The 21,812-nt window shown below is 44.8% G+C and overlaps 1 long non-coding RNA gene across 1 annotated transcript; it reads left to right on the plus strand.

Annotated features, from left to right (window-relative positions):
* Positions 1–5,183: 5,183 nt before the first annotated feature.
* Positions 5,184–10,736, plus strand: LOC132592189 (uncharacterized). The gene is made up of 2 exons (XR_015950103.1): positions 5,184–5,541; positions 7,361–10,736. It is a non-coding gene; the product is annotated as an uncharacterized LOC132592189 (long non-coding RNA).
* Positions 10,737–21,812: the final 11,076 nt, after the last annotated feature.

Below are 21,812 nucleotides of genomic sequence, written 5' to 3' on the forward strand. Positions count from 1 at the left end.
AGGATTTGGAGAAGGGGCAGTGAAGCATCTCTGCTGACGTCTAAAGTGAAGCTCCATCCTCCAGACCCACAAGCTGAACACTCAGCAACCATAGCAAAGGAACTGTCAGGGGATTCTTGCGACTACTCTAGAGTAACGACGCTCCTCATGTTACTTTTTCATAACGTGTTTATTGGTGCTGCTATGTACAGTGAGGAAAGTGTAGAAACATGTCTTCTTACTCCGATGCAGAATCCGGAAGTGCCCCTCGGCGCGAATGCCCCCAACATAAAAGTCGCGGGACACTGAATCTCCTCCCCTTTCTTCTCTTTCGTAATTCCGGAACCGGAGGAAAAGGTCTGCGTTCCATGTTTTCCCTCTCCCCCTTTTTCCCCTTCCCTCTCCTCCCGCTGGTGGAGTCTGGGCTCTTTCCTCCTGCCTGAGCCCTGGCACTCTCTCTCCGTGTCCTGACTAGCCTCCCCCGAGCCTGTGCTTCCTTCGCTGCTCAGGGAGGGGCTGCTCTTGATGATAGGGGGAGGTACTCTGTACTCTCTCCCCCTTACAGGAACCATATCAAAGACTGCTTTATGGATTTGACTGGATGGATAGCCTGCCCTCTCAAAAGAGACTTGGTTACCATTTAGGCAAAAGAGAATTTCGGACCAGGTGGGGTTGTTTCTCAGAAGCACAGATATATTTCTGGCAAGCTTCCACAGTGCACAATGGTTGAGTTCAGCAAAATGGAAAACCACAATTTTCCTGCTATGTGAATGAGCCTGTATTTGTTGTGGGCTCACACATTGCCCCCTCCCCCTCCCCATTATTCCATGGTCATGAGAAGAAAATGAGAAACTTTCACTCTCGGTTAAGACAGCTTGCAGTTCTCGAAGACGTCTCACTAACTAGGGAATGTTTTGAATATAAAACCAGGGGATATTATTACTGTCAGAGGTGCAGATGTGAGGGACATGGGATACCGGGAAGTCCCTCCCAATTACCATTGTAATTTATTACTCATCCTTAACCCTAACGTCACAGGGTCGCTTGCAACATTGAAATACAATATTAAAAATAGCTGAAAACAACTTACAATCACAAAGATAAGATGGGTCCTAAAAATATTTACCTTAAGTGTCAAAAACCAGTATAAAGAGGTGCATTTTCAGCATTTGCAGTAAGCTGTAAGAATGAAGGAGTTCCAAAACTTATGGGCTCCCACAGAGAATGCCTTCTCTCAGCGCTGCGTTCTCCCTGTCTCTTTGCATTCAGATTTGGATTTCAGCTGCTGCTTTGGATTCGCACCCAGCATTTCACTTGCACTCGGATGAAGCCTTTGAGAAATGCAACTAGTAAAGTGTAAAACTCGCATGGTTTTCCCCAGAACTGAGGGCAAAGAAACAATAGCTGAGATAGAGCACTGGTGGCGGAAAACTCATTCTGAATCAAACCGGACATGGGCTAGAGCTCAACATTGAGTGATATCGACTGTGAAGAGGACCTTCTTTACCTCCTCTATTGCACCTGCAGAAAACAGAGTCTTTCAGGTGATTCGCAATCTAACAGAACCACCTTTGCCATCGGGGCCTGGTAAGGACCTCAAGATCTCCAGCAATGATTTTGCTAAGTTTTTTGCAGATAAAGTAACTCAGATTCAGAAAGAGGTAGACTCCACCGTGGGAGCAGCGCCAGGGCAGGAGAGTGCTTGAGTCCTGTGTAGTCTAGTTGCATGGAATCAATTTCAATCTGTTACCTCTGAGGATTTGGAAAGCTGCTTGGATGAGTGAAACCAACCACCTGTCTCCTTGATCCTTGCCCATGCTGGCTCATAAAAGCAAGCTGGGAAGGGCTGGGTGATGGGCTCTGCGGGGTGGTGAATGCTTCCCTCTGTGAAAGAGGCAGTCATTAAACCGCTTCTTAAAAAACCATCTTTAGACCCGGCCAATATGGCCAACTATCACCCAGTCTCAAATCTTCCATTCTTAGGCAAGGTGATTGAGTGAGTGGTAGCTGAACAACTTCAGGCATGCCTGGAAGAAGCAGACCATTTGGATCCCTTCCATTCGGGATTCAGCCTCATTGTGGGACTGAAACTGCCTTGGTTGCGCTGGTCGATGATCTCCGGCGAGCTAGGGACAAAGGTGAGAGCTGTTTCCTAGTTCTGCTGGATCTCTCAGCGGCCTTTGATACCATTGACCCTGACATCCTTCTGGACCGTCTAGGGAAGCTGGGGGCACTGTTATACAGAGGTTCCACTTCTTTCTCCTGGGCTGTGTCCAGAAAGTGATGTTGGGGAATGAGTGTTCAGATCCCTCAGCTCTCATTTGTGGGGTGCCTCAGGGTTTCATCCTCCCCCCCCCATGCTTTTTAACATCTATATGAAGCCGCTGGGAGAGATAATCAGGGGGTTGGGGCTGATGGATGTGGATATATGCAGATGATACCCAGCTCTACCTCTCTTTCAAATCAGAACCAGTGAAGGCGGCAAAGGTCCCGTGTGAGTGTCTGGAGGTGGTTGGAGGATGGATGGTGGCTAACAGATTGAGGTTGAATCCTGACAAAACAGAAGTACTGTTTGTGGGGGACAGGAGGCGGGCAGGTGTGGAGGACTCTTGTCCTGAATGGGGTAACTGTGCCACTGAAGGACCAGGTGCGCAGCCTGGGAGTCATTTTGGACTCATAGCTGTCCATGGAGGTGCAGGTCAATTCTGTGTCCAGGGCAGCTTTCTACCAGCCCCATCTGATACGCAGGCTGAGACCCTACCTGCCCACAGACTGTCTCACCAGAGTAGTGCATGCTCTAGTTATCTCCCACTTGGAGTACTGCAATGCGCTCTATGTGGGGCTAGCTTTGAAGGTGACCTGGAAACTGCAACTAATCCAGAATGTGGCAGCTAGACTGGTGACTGGGAATGGCTGCTGAGACCATATAACACCGGTCCTGAAAGACCTACATTGGCTCCCAGGATGTTTCCAAGCAAAGTGTTGGTGCTGAACTTTAAAGCCCTAGATGGCCTCGGCCCAGTATACCTGAAGGAGCGTCTCCACCTCCATCATTCTGCCCAGACACTGAGGTCCAGCTCTGGGGGTCTTCTGGCAGTTCCCTCACTCTGAGAAGTGAGGTTACAGGGAATCAGGCAGAGGGCCTTCTTGCTAGTGGCACCCGCCCTGTGGAACCCCCTCCCACAACTATCTGATAGATAGAACAACTATCTGAGTTTTAGAGACATCTGAAGACAGCCCTGTTTAGGGAAGTTTTTAATGTTTCATGTTTTATCGTGTTTTTAATATTCGAGCCACCCGAGTGGCTGGGGAAACCCAGCCAGATGGGTGGAGTATAAATAAATAATTATTATTATTATCATTATTAGGAAAATGAAAATAATTTCCCACCAGGAATTCTGGGGCTACCAGTCACAATCCAGGCCCTAGTAGGAAAATCCCAAAGCACCTGCAGCTACCACCTCTGGCATTTGTTTTGCCACTCTACTCATGAAGCACACACTTTTCTTCCTGCTGTCTTTCTCTGCTATATCTTAATATCTCTATACTTTGTACCAGGGATAGATAACCTGCGGCATTACAGATGTTGATGTACTACAGCTTGGAAAGCAAACTTAGTACCTTTTGCACACAAAGCTCTTGATTTTATGTCTTATTTTGCATTTCAATGGTTTATACTTATTTATTGTAAGCTGGGTGGAATGCCTTATGTTATGGGCCAGCCTACAAATGCAGTCAATAAAATAATAAAATAAAATTTGAAAACGCATTCTTATCGTTCTGGGGAAGAACAGCACGCATACGTGGACAGCTGCTCTAGAGCCTTAGTGATTTAAGCTTCTAGACCTTTGATTATTGAACTTTTAAAAGAATGAACTCTACTCAATAAAAGCATAATTGCACAGCTATATTTGTTCAGCCAACTTCCCCTGTTGATTTCACATACCATCCAATTTCCTCATTCTTGGTGTTTAATCTGTCAGATCAGAAACCATGGCTTAATAATAGTACAGGATAGACATGCAGAATGGAGAAATTGGAGTGCCAGTAAAATAGCTTAGCGTAGTAAGTTTAACATTCAATTAACCAGTAAAACACCATAAAGCTACACTCACTGTAATTTCCAGCAGGGGAAGGTTGGTAATGTTATGCTAACCACATTAAAAAATAAAAAAATAAAAAATTGAGGAGGGGTTTAATGGCCAGCTGGATGCCAGTGGCAATCCTATCCTGAGCTAGAGGGATTCGAACAGTGGCCTCCTTCAGGCCAAAATGATAGATGCAGCCAAAATCATTGGCTGATTCCACTGGTTGAAATAGCCAAATAATTCCAATGTACTTGAATTCCTTTAAAAGAGGGAATGTGCTGAAATCCTTCTTTTTTTAAAAAAAACAAAAACACAACCCCCATAATCCATAAGGCCTAGTTTGTGTTGTATTAATGCTCTAAAAATAGGGAACCTTTTCTGTGTCATTTTTGGTGGGTGTGGAAATAATCATGCAAAAATGATGGTTTGCATAATGCTAGTCAAATATATATTAGGTGCTCAAGAGGTGGACTCTCGGAGGTTCTTCATACACTGCTCTTTTAAGATTTACACCAAAGATGTGGGAACTTGGATTGGCTGCTGCTCCCCATTGTGTGCATAAAAGGTAAAGGTGAAGGGACCCCTGACCGTTAGGTCCAGTCGCGGGCGACTATGGTGTTGCGGCGCTCATCTCACTTTACTGGCCGAGGGAGCCAGTGTACAGCTTCCGGGTCATGTGGCAAGCATGACAAAGCCGCTTCTGGCGAACCAGAGCAGCGCACGGAAACGCCGTTTACCTTCCTGCCAGAGCAGTACCTATTTGTCTACTTGCACTTTGACGTGCTTTCGAACTGCTAGGTTGGCAGGAGCAGGGACCAAGCAACGGGGGCTCACTCTGTCACGGGGATTCGAACTGCCAACCTTCTGATCGGCAAGCCCTAGGCTCTGTGGTTTAGACCACAGCGCCACCCGCGTCCTGCCATTGTTTGCATACTTGATGGTAAACCTGTTTTTGATCTCTGCAATATGAAAAATGGCCTGCAAAGGCTTGGGTGTGTGTTAACTTTCTGAACTCGTGTATCATGGCTTGTGAAATGCTTATGAAAGCCAATCTGGGCGTATTCCTAGAACAGTGCACAGGAACACCAATGTCAATTCCTGGTGCATAAAGTCTGAAGCTGTGTAACATGTTCAGTGTGAAACCAGAAACCACGTGAAGCAGGCCTGGCTCACAGAATGTGCTTATAAAATCAGAAGAACAAAGACTGTGTTCATCCAAAGAGTTTTCTTAGGCTTGCAGAAAACTTTTTCAGCTGACCTTGGGAAACATTTCAAAATGCATCTGGGCTGATTTATAGAGTTGTAGCGAAAGTTGGGTTTTTAAAATGTGTGGTTTCCACATTGTGCTGCTGCATTCAATGAAGTAAACATCAACGCGTTCCATCTGAGGTTTGGGCTGCTACTATGCTGGGGCTCATTTGAAAGGGTTGCCTTCTGTGACCTGCCTGGAAGGAAGACAAGGATAGCAGCAAAGGTAAATGACAGTGTTTTCACCAGATTGGTTTAAAAGTTTTAGGAATGATTTCAGGTTTGATGCTGCTTAGCATAAGGGTTAGTTGTTGGTGGGGGGGAATCCTGGTAGACTGAGATCAAGATGTCTGCTCAGATGTGTGCAATTTGCAATGCATCTGCATTGCCCTTTAATTCCTGTTGCATTTATCTTTCTCTTAAAAATGAGCATGGGGTTTTAACTATATTTGAATTCAGAGGATTTGAGGTATAAAGCATTATTATTATTATTATTATTATTATTATTATTATTATTATTATCAATTTTCTATGGAGTTATCAACTTACATAGTGCCTTACAGAATAATATAAGTACAAAAGGAAAGCTCTCTGCCCTGAAGAGCTTACAAGATAAACTGCAACAGTGGGAGGGATAAGAGAGGCAGAGGGGTGGGGGAGGGGAGAGAAGCAAGAGTAATACAGATTGGCTCCATCCAAATTAAATTCATTTTGCATAGACTTCATTTTCATTTTGAGTGAGGACTGGAAATGTCAGTCAAAAGTTTCATGGAAAAGAGGGATACTGTGAAGGAAGAGAAGTGGCACTTGCAGCCGTTCTCTGGCCAGGAGTGGGGGGGAAGGAGGAAGAAAAGGGGGGGTGGATGAGTGGGTGCTTAAGAGAACAGGAGACTGGTAGAACTGGAGGAGTGAAGGTAATGAGCAGAGTGATCGTGGCAATAAGGACGGAACCATAAGGCTTAGCAAGATTGTGCTGGACTCAGAAAGGTGATAGGAACTCTGTGAAGAGACTTAAGAAAAGGGTTGGCAACATCCTCATGGAAATATACACTTCTCTGGGCTTCAGACAGAATTTGCAAGGATACCGGTGGGAAGTGTGAGTCCGCATATTATCTGATCTCTGTTGAGCTGAGCGAAAAGAGGCCCATTCTGGCCCCTGCCACTGTCCAAGGGACCAAGGGCCAAGAGGAGGCCAGTCAATAGACTTGCAGCTGCTCCCCCTGCTTTACTCCCCTCTTTCCTTTCCCCTCACACCAAGCAAATGGAGCATCTAGAATTAGGGTCTGCCTTAACTGCAGCAGTATCTCCACGGCACTTAGGAAAAAAGATTAAGTGACATGTGAGGGCTAATAAAATCATCACCATCTTCTCAAGACATCCAAGTAGGAATTTGGACTTCACCACTACTTATTCAATATGGGGTGTCATTTTCTTTAAGGCTCTCCCTTTTGAAACAAAAGTCTCCCCACCCCCATGTAGCGAACTAGCACATCAGCAAGGTATCCCCGGTGACTCCCAGGCATGCTGGTTTATTATGTTTCTTTTATGATATTTCATTACACTAAAATTGTTACCTCCTCTTTAAACTGAAGTTTGGTTGCCCAGCATTCTAACACACAATTCTGCATATTTTGTATAACAGCTCTCACTATATAGGCTTGTTTTTCAGATGCACCCATGGAATGTCGAAGGACCTTATAAACACACCCCAATGTTTCTTAGTGCACTGGATTAGAGTAGGTATGTATCATATATAGCATTAGAGAAGCAGCAGGTTCTGTGGCAACACCCCTTCACCTTCTTCAGCCTGTTTTTTCTTTTCTTTTTATTTGGAAAGCAGACATGTTGTCCCCAGGGAGAATGAAAGGAGAAGCATTAGCTTGCAAAATGTATGCCAAATGAGCTAATGATTCTGACACTTCCACAATGCGAGCTTTACAAGAAGGCATGTAGACAGCGAGGCCTGTTTTTCTATGTCATATTTTTTTTTTTGATGGCTAAATGTTTGTAGGAAACAAAATGGATTTATTTTTTGCTCAATCCAGGCATAATATCAGGACTTATCCGGTTCCGGGCCCCAGGGCTTCAGACAACTAACAAAACACATCTTACTTCTGCTCTGGTGGTTCCCTGTTATGTCTTTCACGCGCAGGAAGAAAGAGGAAGAGCAGAACCCAACCGATTAAAGCGCCATGACCCTGTGATTCCTTTCTTATGAACAAGCACATGACAAGCCCCGGGGTAAGGACTCCGCAGCCCCTGCTACCACGTGGGATGCTGATGGAAGCCTTCCACTCTCCAAACCAAGTGTGCACAGCCTGGGACTCGCCAGGCAAAACACAGACCACCAGCCCCGAACTGCAGACAGTCAGGTGGTAAGCGACCCTTTGTCCCCACCTCCACCCTGCTTTTGAAGCTCCAGGCAGCCGGCCAAAAGAAAAGGGATACAAAGAATCTCGCAGGGCCTTAAATCATAGCAAATTTATTGAGGCATGCATTCGCAGACTTCATTAGATACCGAGAAATGCTGAAGATGTGGTGGGCTGCATTTGGCTTGGTGGGTCGCAAAATTGCACATGCCCTGTGACTCAGTCAAGTTTCTAAAGGTATACAAAGATGGAATTTTGAGGCAAGTTCCTGTGTTGGATAAACATCTGAAGGAGACCGAGGAAAGCAAAAAGCATTTGCATAAAACTAGCCTTTACATTCAGCGTCTGTTTGTTATTCCATATACCGGTGAAAAACTGCTGGGTATTTTTTTGTAATGTTGGTTTCATTTCATTTTAAAATTTTGAATGTGAATCACCTTGAGGGTGCTTAGGTAAAAACAACAACAACTCTTACTTGAAGCAAAAATAGGAACAAAATAGGAACAATGATTTAAAGGTAAAGGTAAAGGGACCCCTGACCATTAGGTCCAGTCATGACCGACTCTGGGGTTGCGCACTCATCTCGCATTATTGGCCGAGGGAGCCGGCGTATAGCTTCCAGGTCATATGGCCAGCATGACAAAGCCGCTTCTGGCAAACCAGAGCAGCACATGGAAATGCCGTTTACCTTCCCGCTGTAGCGGTTCCTATTTATCTACTTGCATTTTGACGTGCTTTCGAACTGCTAGGTTGGCAGGAGCTGGGACCAAGCAACGGGAGCTCACCCCATGACAGGGATTCGAACCGCTGACCTTCTGATCAGCAAGCCCCTAGGCTCAGTGGTTTAACCACAGCACCACCTGGGTCCCTAGTGAACAATGATTTACCAGTAACCAAAAACAGAGACTCTCCCTTGTAAAAGAGAACAGTTGGGACACACAACCATTAACAGGAGGCATTCAACACCTTGGCTTGATGACAACACAATGGAAACAGAGACTGTAGGAACAGAATATCAGTCAAATTAAGGGGCCACTTAGGTCTGAAGGAAAGCTATAATTTGGTACATCTTGGATCTGGAGTGTCAATATATGGCCCCTAGTGAAATTAAGGAGGTGTGGCTGGTGTGGTTTTTTTGTTTTGTTTTTTGCCCTATGTTTTTTAAAAAACCATTTACAACAGATCAATAAATTACAGGAATGGAAATCAATAAAACCTCAACATTTAAATCCATAAAACACAATAATGGTAAATGCAGGAAGCCAGATCTACAGTGCCAGAATCCCAGGAGCATATGATAAGGCCTGGTGGAAGAGAAAGATTTCTAACAACTTTCCTAAAATGTCAAAAAATGCAGCACTGGCGCTTCTCCTTTGGGAGGCTGTTCTGCAGCAGAGGCAGGGCACAAACTCTAGGGGGCCCTAGGGGCCTGGGCACCCTCAATTTCCTTTCTGCGGGTGCCCAGCCTTCGCCCCCTGCTGCCACTGCCAGCTGTCACCTTACCTCTGGCACTCTGGTGCCCCGGTGACAACTGGGCCAGGCCCTGCACCTCTGACAGGCTTCTGGGGTGCATACATGGGTGCAGGGGCCCCCAATAAAGGCCCCGCGGCAGAGTGCAATCCCTGGTCTATTTGCTGCCATGGTGCTGGTACTGTGCCATCATGACATTGTGATGTGATGTGCCATCGTGATGTCACGTTGTGTCACAACGTCATGACATCACAGCATGCATGCTGGGCATCCACATTGTGGGGCCCAAGTCAGCACCGCTGCAGAGGGGTTACCACTGAAAAGCCCTAATCTAAGTGTTTTCTAAATTTCTTTCAGAAAGGGTCTTCTCTCATTCCCCCCCCCCATTTCTTTTTTATTGAGGCATGTCATACGAAACAACGCAATAAAAATAATAGATGTACAAATACAAAAAATCAGCACTTGAATCAGTTGAATACTTAAGACCATTAGGAAAACCAAATTTCACATTGTACCCTGTGTGTTTATTGTATTTATGATAAAATCCCACCAAACGGAAGAGCCTTTTTCAGCATCCTCCAAACCTAAATCATATTATACCGTCCTTAGCTTGAATCATGTTAGACCCATCAGTTGGATAAAACTGCTAATTTGCAAATGGTGGCATGTGACTACGGGTCTTGCCTCCTAGTCCTAACTATTTCACCTTCGTCCCTGCAGTTTTAGAGCAGTCGGTTGTGATCCTGCTGCGGTGGGGAAAAAGTCAAGTGTGCCTCATATTTCCCATTTCTTCACAATACAACATCTGATCCGGGAGCTGTGCAAGCTCTTTCTGTGCCTGGAGTTTGTGCCCAGGTGGGGGAAATGAGGAGGCTGTATTGCATAGGAGCCTGGGTGCCTGGACATTGTGCTCCTAGGCAATAAAATAACATTCAAAGTTGTTCTGATCCCTGTTTTGCATTGGCATGTTTGGTATAGCAGAGCTGCTTGAAGACGGCCACAACCCCAGATTTTTCCTCTTCAAGTTTCACCTCCACCATGAATTCACGAGATGTATCAATCCCTCACCTGCAAATTGGAGAGAATAGTAACAGTGACCTACTTTTCAGTGAGATAATGACGTATGTGAAGCAATTTGAACATTTAAGTGCACTTTCCAAATGCTACGTATGGCTATAGCAAATTACCTGCCAGTTCATCCCATTTTAAGCAGCCAGACATCTGATTAATTTACCTTTTCCAGACCGGTCAGATTTTACTGCTGGTTTATTTGATTTGACTGCCATCATTGCTGATTTTATCATTGCTTTTATTTGATTGCTCAGTGTTTTTAAGTTGCTTTGATAGATTGCTTCAATTGTATTTTAGTGGTTGTTATTTTGCCCATGAAATGCCTTGTGGGTCTGGTAGAGACTGAAAGACAGGATTTAAGTTAAACAAACAAACAAACAAATAAATAATACAAACTTGTTCCAAGGCCCAGGCTGCCAAAAGCCCTCATCTGTTATTGAGCATCTAGCACTGTGTGATATTTGGCAACTGAAAACAAAAACCATTTAATAAAAACCATGAATAATTGTCACTTTATTGTGCACACTCTTTGGGGGGCTGTGGGTCTCCCAAGTTCTCCAGGGTCTGTCCACACAGGTGGCGACTCGATGGATCAGATCCTGTCACCCTGCAGCTCTTTCAGGCACAGTGTGCTCCAGACACACAGCTGACAAGCATCAGCTTGGTGCCTTTGACAAATGCTCGCCATGATAGCCAAATTAAACTTCCATATGTAGATATCTGTGAGTACAAAGGGCTGGTAACGAAAGGGGATGGCTATCATTTTCATGCCCTGCTTATGAGCTTCCATAGTTATCTAGCTATTGTCTACCTTTCCGTTTTCTGGCATCTGCAAGAGGGAAGATGTTGTTGCTGCTGTTTGCAATGCAGATCAGAAGAATTGTTGCGCACTGTACAGTATGCTTGCTCTCTGCTGTCAGTTTAGTTGCCCCCCAGGGTCTTCATTCAATGCATCTCTCCAAGAAGTATAGGGCAGATGTGGATCACGGTTGCATATTCCTTGTCCATTCAGATACATATGAGTCCTTCTTTGCTTCATGAAACTCCCAATAATATTCTCAACCTGCCTGCCCATTCATGACAGCCATGTGCAACAGAGAATATTTAATGTTTCACATTGGGATGAGAAAGTAATGAATAATCACACCATACCTACTTTCTAGGGGGGGGAAACTGGCAACATCCTAGCAAGGAGTGGAAGGATCCTTGCTATTTCTGACAGATCCATTGTGGAATCTTTCCTTTTCAGTGGCAATATATGTGTTTTCCCTCACCTTCTTGCAAAATGAGCCCTCTGGAACTTTCTACTCTTGAAGAGCTACTTCACTTGAAGATGAAATGGATCTGAAGTACTTTGGAGGGTATTTAACTTTGTTGCTCTTTGCTTTCCACCTTCCCTTTTGAGGCTGCTACATGTTATTCATTAAACTTACAGTTTCTCTCTTGCCTCTTCTTTTGAGTGTGACTTATGACCTTGCAATCTCTCTGTGTGTGTTTTGTCATCACAACATGTTTCCATGGAGCTGGATCTGATGTCATGAATAAGAGCATTGTTTCTTTCATTCTCTCTTTTCTCCCCTAAGTTCCCAAGCATATTTGTGACACAGGTTTGGAAACCAAAATGACTTCACCGGTTAAATATTGTTAGATTCTACAGTGTAACAAAGGTAAGAATGGTTGGCATGCTGTATTCCTCTCTGCATGAATTGAGGGTTAGGTATTTCAAAGCAGGTACACAAAGGAGTCCCCAGGGATGCCATTTCACAAGCTTAAGCATTATGTTAGAGGGATGAATCGTTGGATCACCCAGATCATGAGGTTCTGTGGCTCAAGCTACATGGAGAACCTGGGACCGCGGAATGAAAAAAGTAGGCTATAGTCCTTTGCACAGTTACATAGAAAAAGCTCCCGCTGAAATCAGAGGACCTTGCTCACTGTGAACCTTCTGTTCTTAATGAAATGTCAGGGCAGGTATCAGGAACAGGTCAGCAATAACTCACAAGGCCTCAGTGAAGTTAACTCTTTATTCAAAGAGACAAAGCAGCTCACAGCAAATCTTCCTAGTAGGTATTGCCTCAATGAGGCAGTTGTGAGAATGGAAGGTCCCCGCATTCCCACTACTCTCTAACTCTCCTGGTTCCTTTCCAACAGGAGTGCCAACTTGGCCCCGCGACTGTGGGTGCAATGCAGTGTGCATGGCCCTGGGACTGAAATTTGTGGGTGCCAGGCCCCTTCATGGGGAATTTTGTGGGTGTTTGGGCATCTATGTTCCCAAGTAATCCAAGGCTCCTTCATCCTGTCTGGCTTCACCTTCTTCAAACCTATTTACCAGTAGGTAGCCGTGTTGGTCTGCCGTAGTCGAAACAAAACAAACAAGTTCCTTCCAGTAGCACCTTAGAGATCAACTAAGTTTGTCATTAGTATCAGATACCACACTTCTTGGTATTGAAGAAGTGTGCATGCACATGAAAGCTCATACCAATGACAAACTTAGTTGGTCTCTAAGGTGCTACTGGAAGGAAATTTTTTTATTTTGTCTCTTCATACCTCTTCAGGTTCTGGGAGACCACAGGGGAGGGGAGCTGATCACAACAGGAGTGGGAGATTCCCTGCTTCTTCAGCCGCCTGCCTCTTCTCTGCCTCTTGGCCCCACTCTTCTCCAGCTTCAGCTTCTGACTCAGCCTCTTCCTGCTTACTAAGCCCTGTTACCTCTTTGAGCTTCTGACACCTCCTCCTCCCAGTCTTCCCTCTTCTCTCTCTCACCACTCATTGTTGTCCTACTACCAATCCTCCGGCTCTGAGCCTTCTTCCCCTGGGGGTTCCCTGGGGGAGTCCCAGCTGGTGTCTCCCACCACTCTTTGGCATCCAGCCCATCCAGGACATGGAACTCAAAATTCTTAGGATGCTTACAAGTGATAGAGCCTTGAGATCTTCCAGTTACTGTACAGTTTATTTTTTTACCCATCTTTTCCTAGAAAGTGTACTACAGCCACCCTAGAAACATGCTTTTTAGGCAATAGTGTGGCAGAACCATCCAGCAATTAGTAGGTTCGTGAACGGGGGGGGGTGTCTTTTGCTGAGGTTATCAGTACAGTCTTGCTGCTTTTGAAGCTGGGATATATAGATTTTTTAAAAGCAAGTCTTAAAAGTGAAGGGAAAATGTTGTATGGCTGTTCTAGTGTTTTGAAGTGAGGGAATTCTGAGAGTCTGTTTTGCCTTGTTGACTTCTGTGTTGGAATTTGGTGAAGATGGAGTTAATTTCACAGTACAGTAGATGCTCTCCCCCAGCGCGACTCATTCATCACCATGAAACGGTTGAGGAGACTTCTTCAATAAAGTCTGAATAGCCTTACAAAGAGGGGCAATACTGTACTGAATGAAAAGTGCTAACATAACAAAGATGTTCAGTACCATTGCTAGACATTTTGTTCTGCTTGAATTTTACATGGTTACATCAATCCCGGACCACTGGAATTTTGCTACACCTCTCTGGTAGGTAACTAGTTTAGCACCTCTTTCCTCTCAAGGAGCCAGCCAAACAGGTATTTGCTAAATGGCATTTCTGCAACCCTCCTTGCTTCAACCATTGTCGTATTTCAGTTGACCTCAGCAAAAGAGCCCCCCCCCCCATCATGAACCTTGGTCACTTCCGTCAGGAAAAGCAGTTGCACTGCTTATTATAGCATTGCCAGTTGGCAGGCTGCGCGTGTGTGTGCATTCATTTTGTAATAACAATAAAAAATACAACAAACGGAGCCCATTCATTTCATTATTAATTAACAGAACAAATCCCACATTTTCAAATGTTTGCTTGTTACTTTTTTATTTTTTTAAAAAATTGAAATTGTGTTGTAACAATATGCAGCAAAAACCACTATGCATCAAACACCTTTGCTTCTTGTGAAAAAAAAACCAATGGAAAGAGAAAAAGAAAAGAAAATGAGAATGACATATGAGAAGGGAGAGAGACAGCATAACAAAAACTCTATAATACCATAAGTAAATGAAAAGGGAAAATGTTGTCATTTGCTTTGTCATTCCAGAAATGTAAAAACAGGGCCCACCTCTCAATAAATTTATTTCCTTGATTATTAAGTATTGTGTTTCTCTCATAAGATAGTTTGTCAAACATTCACTTGTTTTGAAACAACTGTCATATATTTATTTGTAACTAATTCAGAAACATTTTAGCTTGCATTTTCACCTACGGTAATTGCTAGAGTAGGGAGTTATTAGGAATCAGGAAGCAAGGGAGCAGAGAAAGGGAGATTGCACAGTCTCAAACACATCTTAGTAGAAGTGTCAAGCATTCTGATAGGTCTTCTTTCAATAAACAGCCTTTCAATCCCAGTAACAAGGGGCAAGACTTGCAGAAGTCTATAAAAGAGGAAGGCTTGTCGTTTGTCTGCTTGTGCTGGTTCTTGGTAAGTTAGCTTTTCCTGTTTCCATCTCCCACTCAATCCCCTGTTTCAGTTCCTTTGGGCATTTCCTTCAAACATTTCCCTGCCTTTCCCATTCTCTTGCCCTCTGGCAATTATTTGTAATTCAGAGAGATGATCTTTTTGACCCCATCTCTGTGCCTTTGTGTATCTTCCCACCATAAGTTGCTTTTTACAACCATCAGATTCCAAGACTATCAAGGTAAGAGGAAGCTTCACCTGCTGCCTCTCCTAGCACCTTATAATGCTGCCTGAAGCTTTTCTGAAAAGATGGTGGTCATCCAACCATAGCTGCCAAGTCTCCCGTTTTCCCCGGGAAATCCCCGTTTTTCCAGCTGTTCCTAGCTGAAAAAACGGATTTTTTTGTTTCCCCCCGGTTTATTCTGGCGCGGCGGCTATTTTGGAACTGGGCAAAGCAGCATCAAAAGTCACTTCTGAGCATGCTCTGCCCAGTTCCAAAATGGTGGCAGTGCTACTTCCAGTCTGCTATTTCCGCCTGGTCCCTTATTTCTCTAACAGCAACTTGGCAGGGTGTTCTTTCACTTATGTAATTTTGGAGTTAAGCATTTGCTCAGACCTCTCACACCGACATGTTTAAGTTCTTTAACCAATTTGGACAGTTTTAGAAAAGGATTAGACAAATTTGTAAAGGATAAAGCTATGGGATCTTATCACTCCTGGGTCCTGCTATGGAAAATAACTCTGTCAGTCTGATATGAAACATACTTTTGTTATATCCCAATTTTTAAAGCACACACAAATCACATTTGAATTATGCACATTTTAAATCCCTCTAAATGCACCAATTTGATATGCTTTCCAATGCATTTTACCTAAAATGCACAATTTTATACAAATGCTTTTGTTAAATAGCTCATCTTTGTGTGCATGTTTCCTTTAACTGAAACTCCTCATAAAATCCAGAGAACTATGAAATTCAGTCGATAGTTGCTTTCCAGTTCACATATAAGTCTAGGGTGGGCAAAATAAGTCAGTTTGCTATTAATTGGGGAACAAACAAATTTATCCTTCAGCCCTAGGTGCTACATGATGGGAGGGAGATGGCAGAGATGTGGCAGAGCACATGCATTACACGCAGATGTCCCATGTTCAAGCCCAGCATCTCCTGGAGGGGCTGGAGGGGGAATCCAGGTGAAATGCAGGGAAGCCAATGTCAATCAGTGCAATGGGGGGGGGGAGCCTGTGGCCTACGAGGCTGTTTTGTGCAAGCCACGCTCCCCCATCTAACCATGTACAACATCAACCATGGAAAAGGTAGGTGTGGGCACAGCTGATTGGCAGCGATTGCAAAGCCCCTTTCTCAGTGTTTCCCAAGCTTCTGACAACCAGCTGATTGTTGGGTACATTGGAACTGCTACGGAAAGCACTTTTCAGGCTCTGTCTTTGGCACATGGGAAGCACTGAGCATAGAGCCCACCGCCAAGGGCACAGCATGGGTTGCCAGCGCCCGGGTCAGGGCAGGTATTATGCCCCCCCTGGTGGACTGGGCAGTGGTCAGTCCCTTCACTGGCCAGCATGGAATCCAGGGAGTCTCTCCTTGCAAACCAGCACCAACCTGGGAGCAGAGATAAGGCAGAGAAATGCAAACCCAGGAGCTCTGCTCAGAGGCGTAAGAAGGGGTGTGGGGGGGATGTGGCCCTCCCCGGGTGTCATGCCTGAGGGGGGTGACAAAATGGAGGCGAGTGGGTGGCACACCTTGTGCCCAGCGGTGGCAGCTCTTCTGACCCAGTGACAGAGAGCAGGAGGAGAGTGAGCAGCAGCTTACCCACCCCTCTCCTACCCTGGACTGTGGCATGTGGGAGGGCACCCTCCATGCCCCACCCCCCATGGGAATGCGCCCACCCTGGGCAGTGAGGGCATATACTCCGCCGCTGGCTCTGCTGTGTTGCCTCATCCTCCTGTCCTTGCAGCGAGGCACTCTCGGCAACGCATGTGGCTCTGGCAGTGCTCCCCCCTCCCCCCCCCCGGTTCTAGTATCATCTAGAGCAAAACCACTATGCAGAAGGTCAAAGGTTCACAGGGAGGATAAATCATTGACACAATTCTGGCTTTGATGACCTGAGCAAGTTCTTGTTCTAGGCCAGCCTTCTAGAATGGCTCCTCTTCATCCTGGAGAGAAGTAGCTAGTGGGGTGCCACAGGGTTCTGGTCTTGGACCCAGTTATTCAACATCTTTATAAACGACTTGAATGATGGGTTTGAGGGCATCCTGAGCAAGTTTGCAGATGACACGAAATTGGGGGAGGGGTGGCTAATACCCCAGAGGACAGGATCACACTTCAAAATGACATTAACTGATTAGACAACTGGGCCAAAGCAAACAAGATGAATTTTAACAGGGAGAAATGTAAACTACTACACTTGGGCAAAAATAAAATAAAAGGCACAAATACAGGATGGGAGACACCTGGCTTGAGAGCAGTACATGTGAAAAGAATCTAGGTAGACCACAAACTTGACATGAGTCAACAGTGTGATGCAGCAGCTAAAAAAGCCAATGCAATTCTGGGCTGCATCAATAGGAGTATAGCATCTAGATCAAGGGAAGTAATAGTACCACTGTATTCTGCTCTGGTCAGACCTCACCTGGAGTACTGTGTCCAGTTCTGGGCACCACAGTTCAAGAGGGATATTGAAAAGCTGGAACATGTCCAGAGGAGGGCAACCAAAATGGTCAAAGGCCTGGAAACGATGCCTTATGAGGAACGGCTTAGGGAGCTGGGCATGTTTAGCCTGGAGAAGAGAAGGCTAAGGGGTGATATGATAGCCATGTTCAAATATATAAAATGATGTCATATAGAGGAGGGAGAAAGGTTGTTTCCTGCTGCTCCAGAGTAGTGGACACGGAGCAATGGATTCAAGCTACAAGAAAGAAGATTCCACCTAAACATTAATAGAACTTCCTGACAGTAAGAGCTGTTAGACAGTGGAATTTGCTGCCAAGGAGTGGGGTGGAGTCTCCTTCTTTGGAGGTCTTTAAGCAGAGGCTTGACAGTCATCTTTCAGGAATGCTTTGGTGGTGTTTCCTGCTTGGCAAGGGGTTGGACTGGATGGCCCTTGTGGTCTCTTCCAACTCTAGCAGGGTAGGGGAGGACTGAGACCCAAAGCTGGGGGGGAGTGGCTTAAGGAAATTCTGAATGCAGGGGCATGTGATTCAAGCACTAGGATGAGCTAGAATGCTGACAGTTAGAAATCTCATGTCAAGGAGTGTTGGAGATCTATGCAGGCTGAAGAAGCTGGTTCCTATATGGGTTTCAGTGACAAGAAATAAGTAAGCGAACCAGAACCTTGAGTGTAAGGGGAAGGTGGGGGGCAGAATCCCACCAAAGCAACTATCATGAGGGGAAACATCCTCTATACTGCCTCATTTTATGTTTTTAGTTGTTAGCCCTTGATTCACCTGTGGCTGTAAAGATAATACCATTTCCAAAGAGGGAAGTTACAAATAAATTCCTCCAGAACTAAACTATTTGACACTGATCACACCTGAGTCAGAAACACGTGGAGAATTGGAAGCATTTTGGGTTTTTGTTTTGTTTATTTGCCCCAATGGCTGAAATGTAATAGTTATGTACAGGGGAGCAAAGCCACGGGAAACCAGTGACCGCAATGGTATTTCCTCATTCCTTCTCTTTCAGGTACTTGCCTGAAACGCCCCAATTGCATATTTTCTTACCCCTTTCAGAGATTTAAGTTTAGGGTAAGGATGATATCTCTAATGTTTCACTTTGTTTTTAAATGGCCTGGGGTGTTTTACAGAAATCTGTAGAGCTTGTTAAAAGGTACACACACACACACACACACACAGAGAGAGAGAGAGAGAGAGAGAGAGAGAGAGAGAGAGAGAGAGAGAGAGAGAGAGAGAGAGGGAGCAATGTATTTAGGTGGGTTTAATTGTCATTCCCTTTCCCTAGTGAACCCTAAGAGCTGAAGTTCTCTGAGGGCTCCCAGGTCCTTCTGTTCTCGACACCAGCTTTGCAAGAACCCTAAACCTGGAATAAAACTACTGGTATGTTTGTAGTGTTGATTTTCCAGGTGCTCTCACACAAGCACTTCTTTGAATGCAAGCTTGCTGTTGTTGTTGTTTTGTCGTTTAGTCGTGTCCGACTCTTCAGGACCCCATGGACCAGAGCATGCCAGGCACTCCTGTCTTCCACTTCCTCCCGCAGTTTGGTCAGACTCATGTTGGTGGCTTCGAGAACACTGTCCAGCCATCTCGTCCTCTGTCGTCCCCTTCTCCTTGTGCCCTACATCTTTCCCAACATCAGGGTCTTTTCCAGGGAGTCTTCTCTTCTCATGAGGTGGCCATGCAGCCTACCTGAAGGTTATTCCGTCTACACAAGGAACCTTTGGGCTGCACAGCAGATCTTGCTAAAGGTGGTGGGGGGTTTTCAGGCCCCATCCTGTTCTTGTGAGTGTAATTTGTTTAAACTTTTTTTATTAAAGATTTTCTTGATTTACAAAAGTATGTGCAATGTCTCTCGTAACATTTTTACACATCAGTTTCATTTATTGAGACATTGGGAAGAAAGGGGGGAAGAGGTAAATGGGGGAAAGATGGATGGGGTTGGGATCAGGTGACGATGTTTCTATTTTACTTAATATATATTGGGGGGGGTGGGTGCCAGCGTCACTTGGGCAGGTTCTCTGCTGTTCGCTTGTGTTCCTTTGGTGGTGAGAGATGTTGGGGTTGTCCTAGGATATGGTTGTTCATTTGTGGTTGGCTGTGGTGGTCTTTGTTTTGTGTGTGAGTGGGGTGGGTGGGTGTTTTGGACCAGGTTAGCCATATTGTTTTGTATGCTGTTGTTGGATTTTTGTCATTGTCTTGTTGTTTAAACTGTTTTAATGCTGTGTTTTAAATTTCCACATCCTGCCCTGGGGCCCCTGGGGTGCTGAGCAGGTAAAAAATCATATTAACAACCATGACAACAGTAAATATAGTAGCACCTGTTATTATCAAGAGCTGGTATTCAGAGGCCCATTGCCTCTGTCACAAATGGGAAAATAACTGCAACCTTTCTTCTCACATGTATCACCACCAGTCTTGAGACAGCAGGGTTATTTCACTCTGCCGAGGGAGACCCTATTGTAGAAAGTGTGCATGTGCGCGCACACACACATGCACACATGTGTGTGGCAGTTTTGCTAGCCTACCCTTTAGGTTTTGTATGTTTTGAAAGCAGATTGAGTTGCAGAGATGGCTCTACGCCAGATCAATTGGAACAAGATGTAGCGAGAAAACCTGTCTTTCTGCATTGCTGCTGCTTCTTCATCCTTTTTTTTAAAGCAAGAAAAATATTTCACCCATTAGTTTCCACAACAGTGTTTTCTGAAGCTAGCAACTGATCGTTCTGTATGTTTGAGCACCGTTGAGTGACAGCTGCTTTGCTGTTACAGACATTTTACAGAGAGTTATTGGATAAACCAGACCACTAGTATATCATACATGATTTCAGCTGCAGTTGTGTATTTTATGCTCCTTCCACACAAACGAGAAGAGTTTAGAGAAAGTCTGTTTTGCCCACAGAGCATTTGATTAAGATCAGTCCTGCAATTCATCATATCTGTGCTGGCTGGCTCCCGTATCTGTATCCTCTTCCACATCCTGAACCAGCCCCAGGGTAAGCTCAGAATAATTGTGAAACTGGAATTGTGTACTTAAATTCCAAGTCCTTACTATGCAGACAGTTTGTTCCTGCAGTGGCCCAAACCCTGCTGGCTATTTCTGCCTTGTGTCACCATGAAAATTTATCAAGTTGGCAGCAAACAGCAGCTTTGAGGAGAGCAATTTTGCAAGCCTCATTGAGGACCTCTCTGGTTGATGTTTGCATTTTAAAAATAATTCGAACTCCCCCCCCCAACCCTCCCCCCCATGGAATGTTGGGTTGCCATTCGTCCGGAATTTCCCAGACAAAGACGGGATTTGCGCCACATAAACAGTGTCTGGGTGGAAATCGCTGGAGTGTCCAGGAAAACCCGGACATATGGCAACCCATGCCGGAAGTGTAGTTTTTCCTTTAAAAAATCTCAAAACCTCTCTTTTTAAGATTTTGCATGCACACACACACACAAAAACCCTCAACAATTTGACCCCCCCCAAAAATCCAACAACAAAGTTCAACAGCTTTTGTGTTCAGATTTTCACTCTTTGAATCATGGGAACCCTATGTAATGTCACATGTAGTTTTGCCTTTATTTGGGGTAATCATTGTTACCCAGTACATATGACAGTGTGAAGTGAAAGAGTCCCTGCTTGTGGAAGTTTCACATTGATGCTGGATAATCTTTTTGTTCAGCCTTTTAGGTCTCAAAGATGGTGGATATATAATGTCTAACCACTAGAGCCATAGGCATCAGCTGCCCGGGGGCCTGGGGGCCTGAGCACCCATATTTCCCACGGAGGGGCTGGGCACCCACAAAGCACACAGGGACACTGCAGGGCATTTGCATGCAATGTCAGCACTCTACTGGCATGCCATTGTAGGTTTCATTCTCTAGCAAAATGAGAAAACTTTAATATGAACCTACTGGAAATCAAGGCCATGCGTATCTAGAAAAAAGAAAAGAAAAGTGAAATTGTCTTGAGTGAAAGGGAAATGCATGTTGGTTTTCATGTGTATTTCTCTTTTGGAATTTAAACAAATCAAAACAAAAATCACAACGGTCTGAAACTGCTTATGAGCAGTAGTTTCATGGAGTTTAGTGAATTATTCATGTGGTTTCAGCATGGTGGCCTGGATTTGACAAGAGTTAAATACAGGTTCGAATACAGACGGGGAGGGGGGATCTGAAATCTGCATTTGAAGTTCCATGTGGTTTGTTCTGCGTTCAAGTAAGTGTCTTATCAAATCAAATTCATGAAATCCAGTATGGATTACCAGCAACAGTCATCAGCAACAAAACAAACCTTTCAACTACGCTGCTTCTTGGAAAACTTTAAACTGCGCCTTTTAACAGACACCTCAGCTATTGTGCAGTGTTCATGGTGGCAGGGAGAGGATCATGAGCAGAGAGAGTGATGTTTTCTTTGTTTGCATGCAAAGCCTAGTTCAACTGAGAAAATATGATCCTCTGAGTAGAAGATTCCAGAGGACATTCCATGACAAAACACTGATGCACCTCTCTACC

This window comes from Zootoca vivipara, chromosome 5 (assembly GCF_965207765.1).
Source record: "Zootoca vivipara chromosome 5, rZooViv2.hap1.1, whole genome shotgun sequence".
Classification (NCBI taxonomy): Eukaryota; Metazoa; Chordata; class Lepidosauria; order Squamata; family Lacertidae; genus Zootoca; species Zootoca vivipara.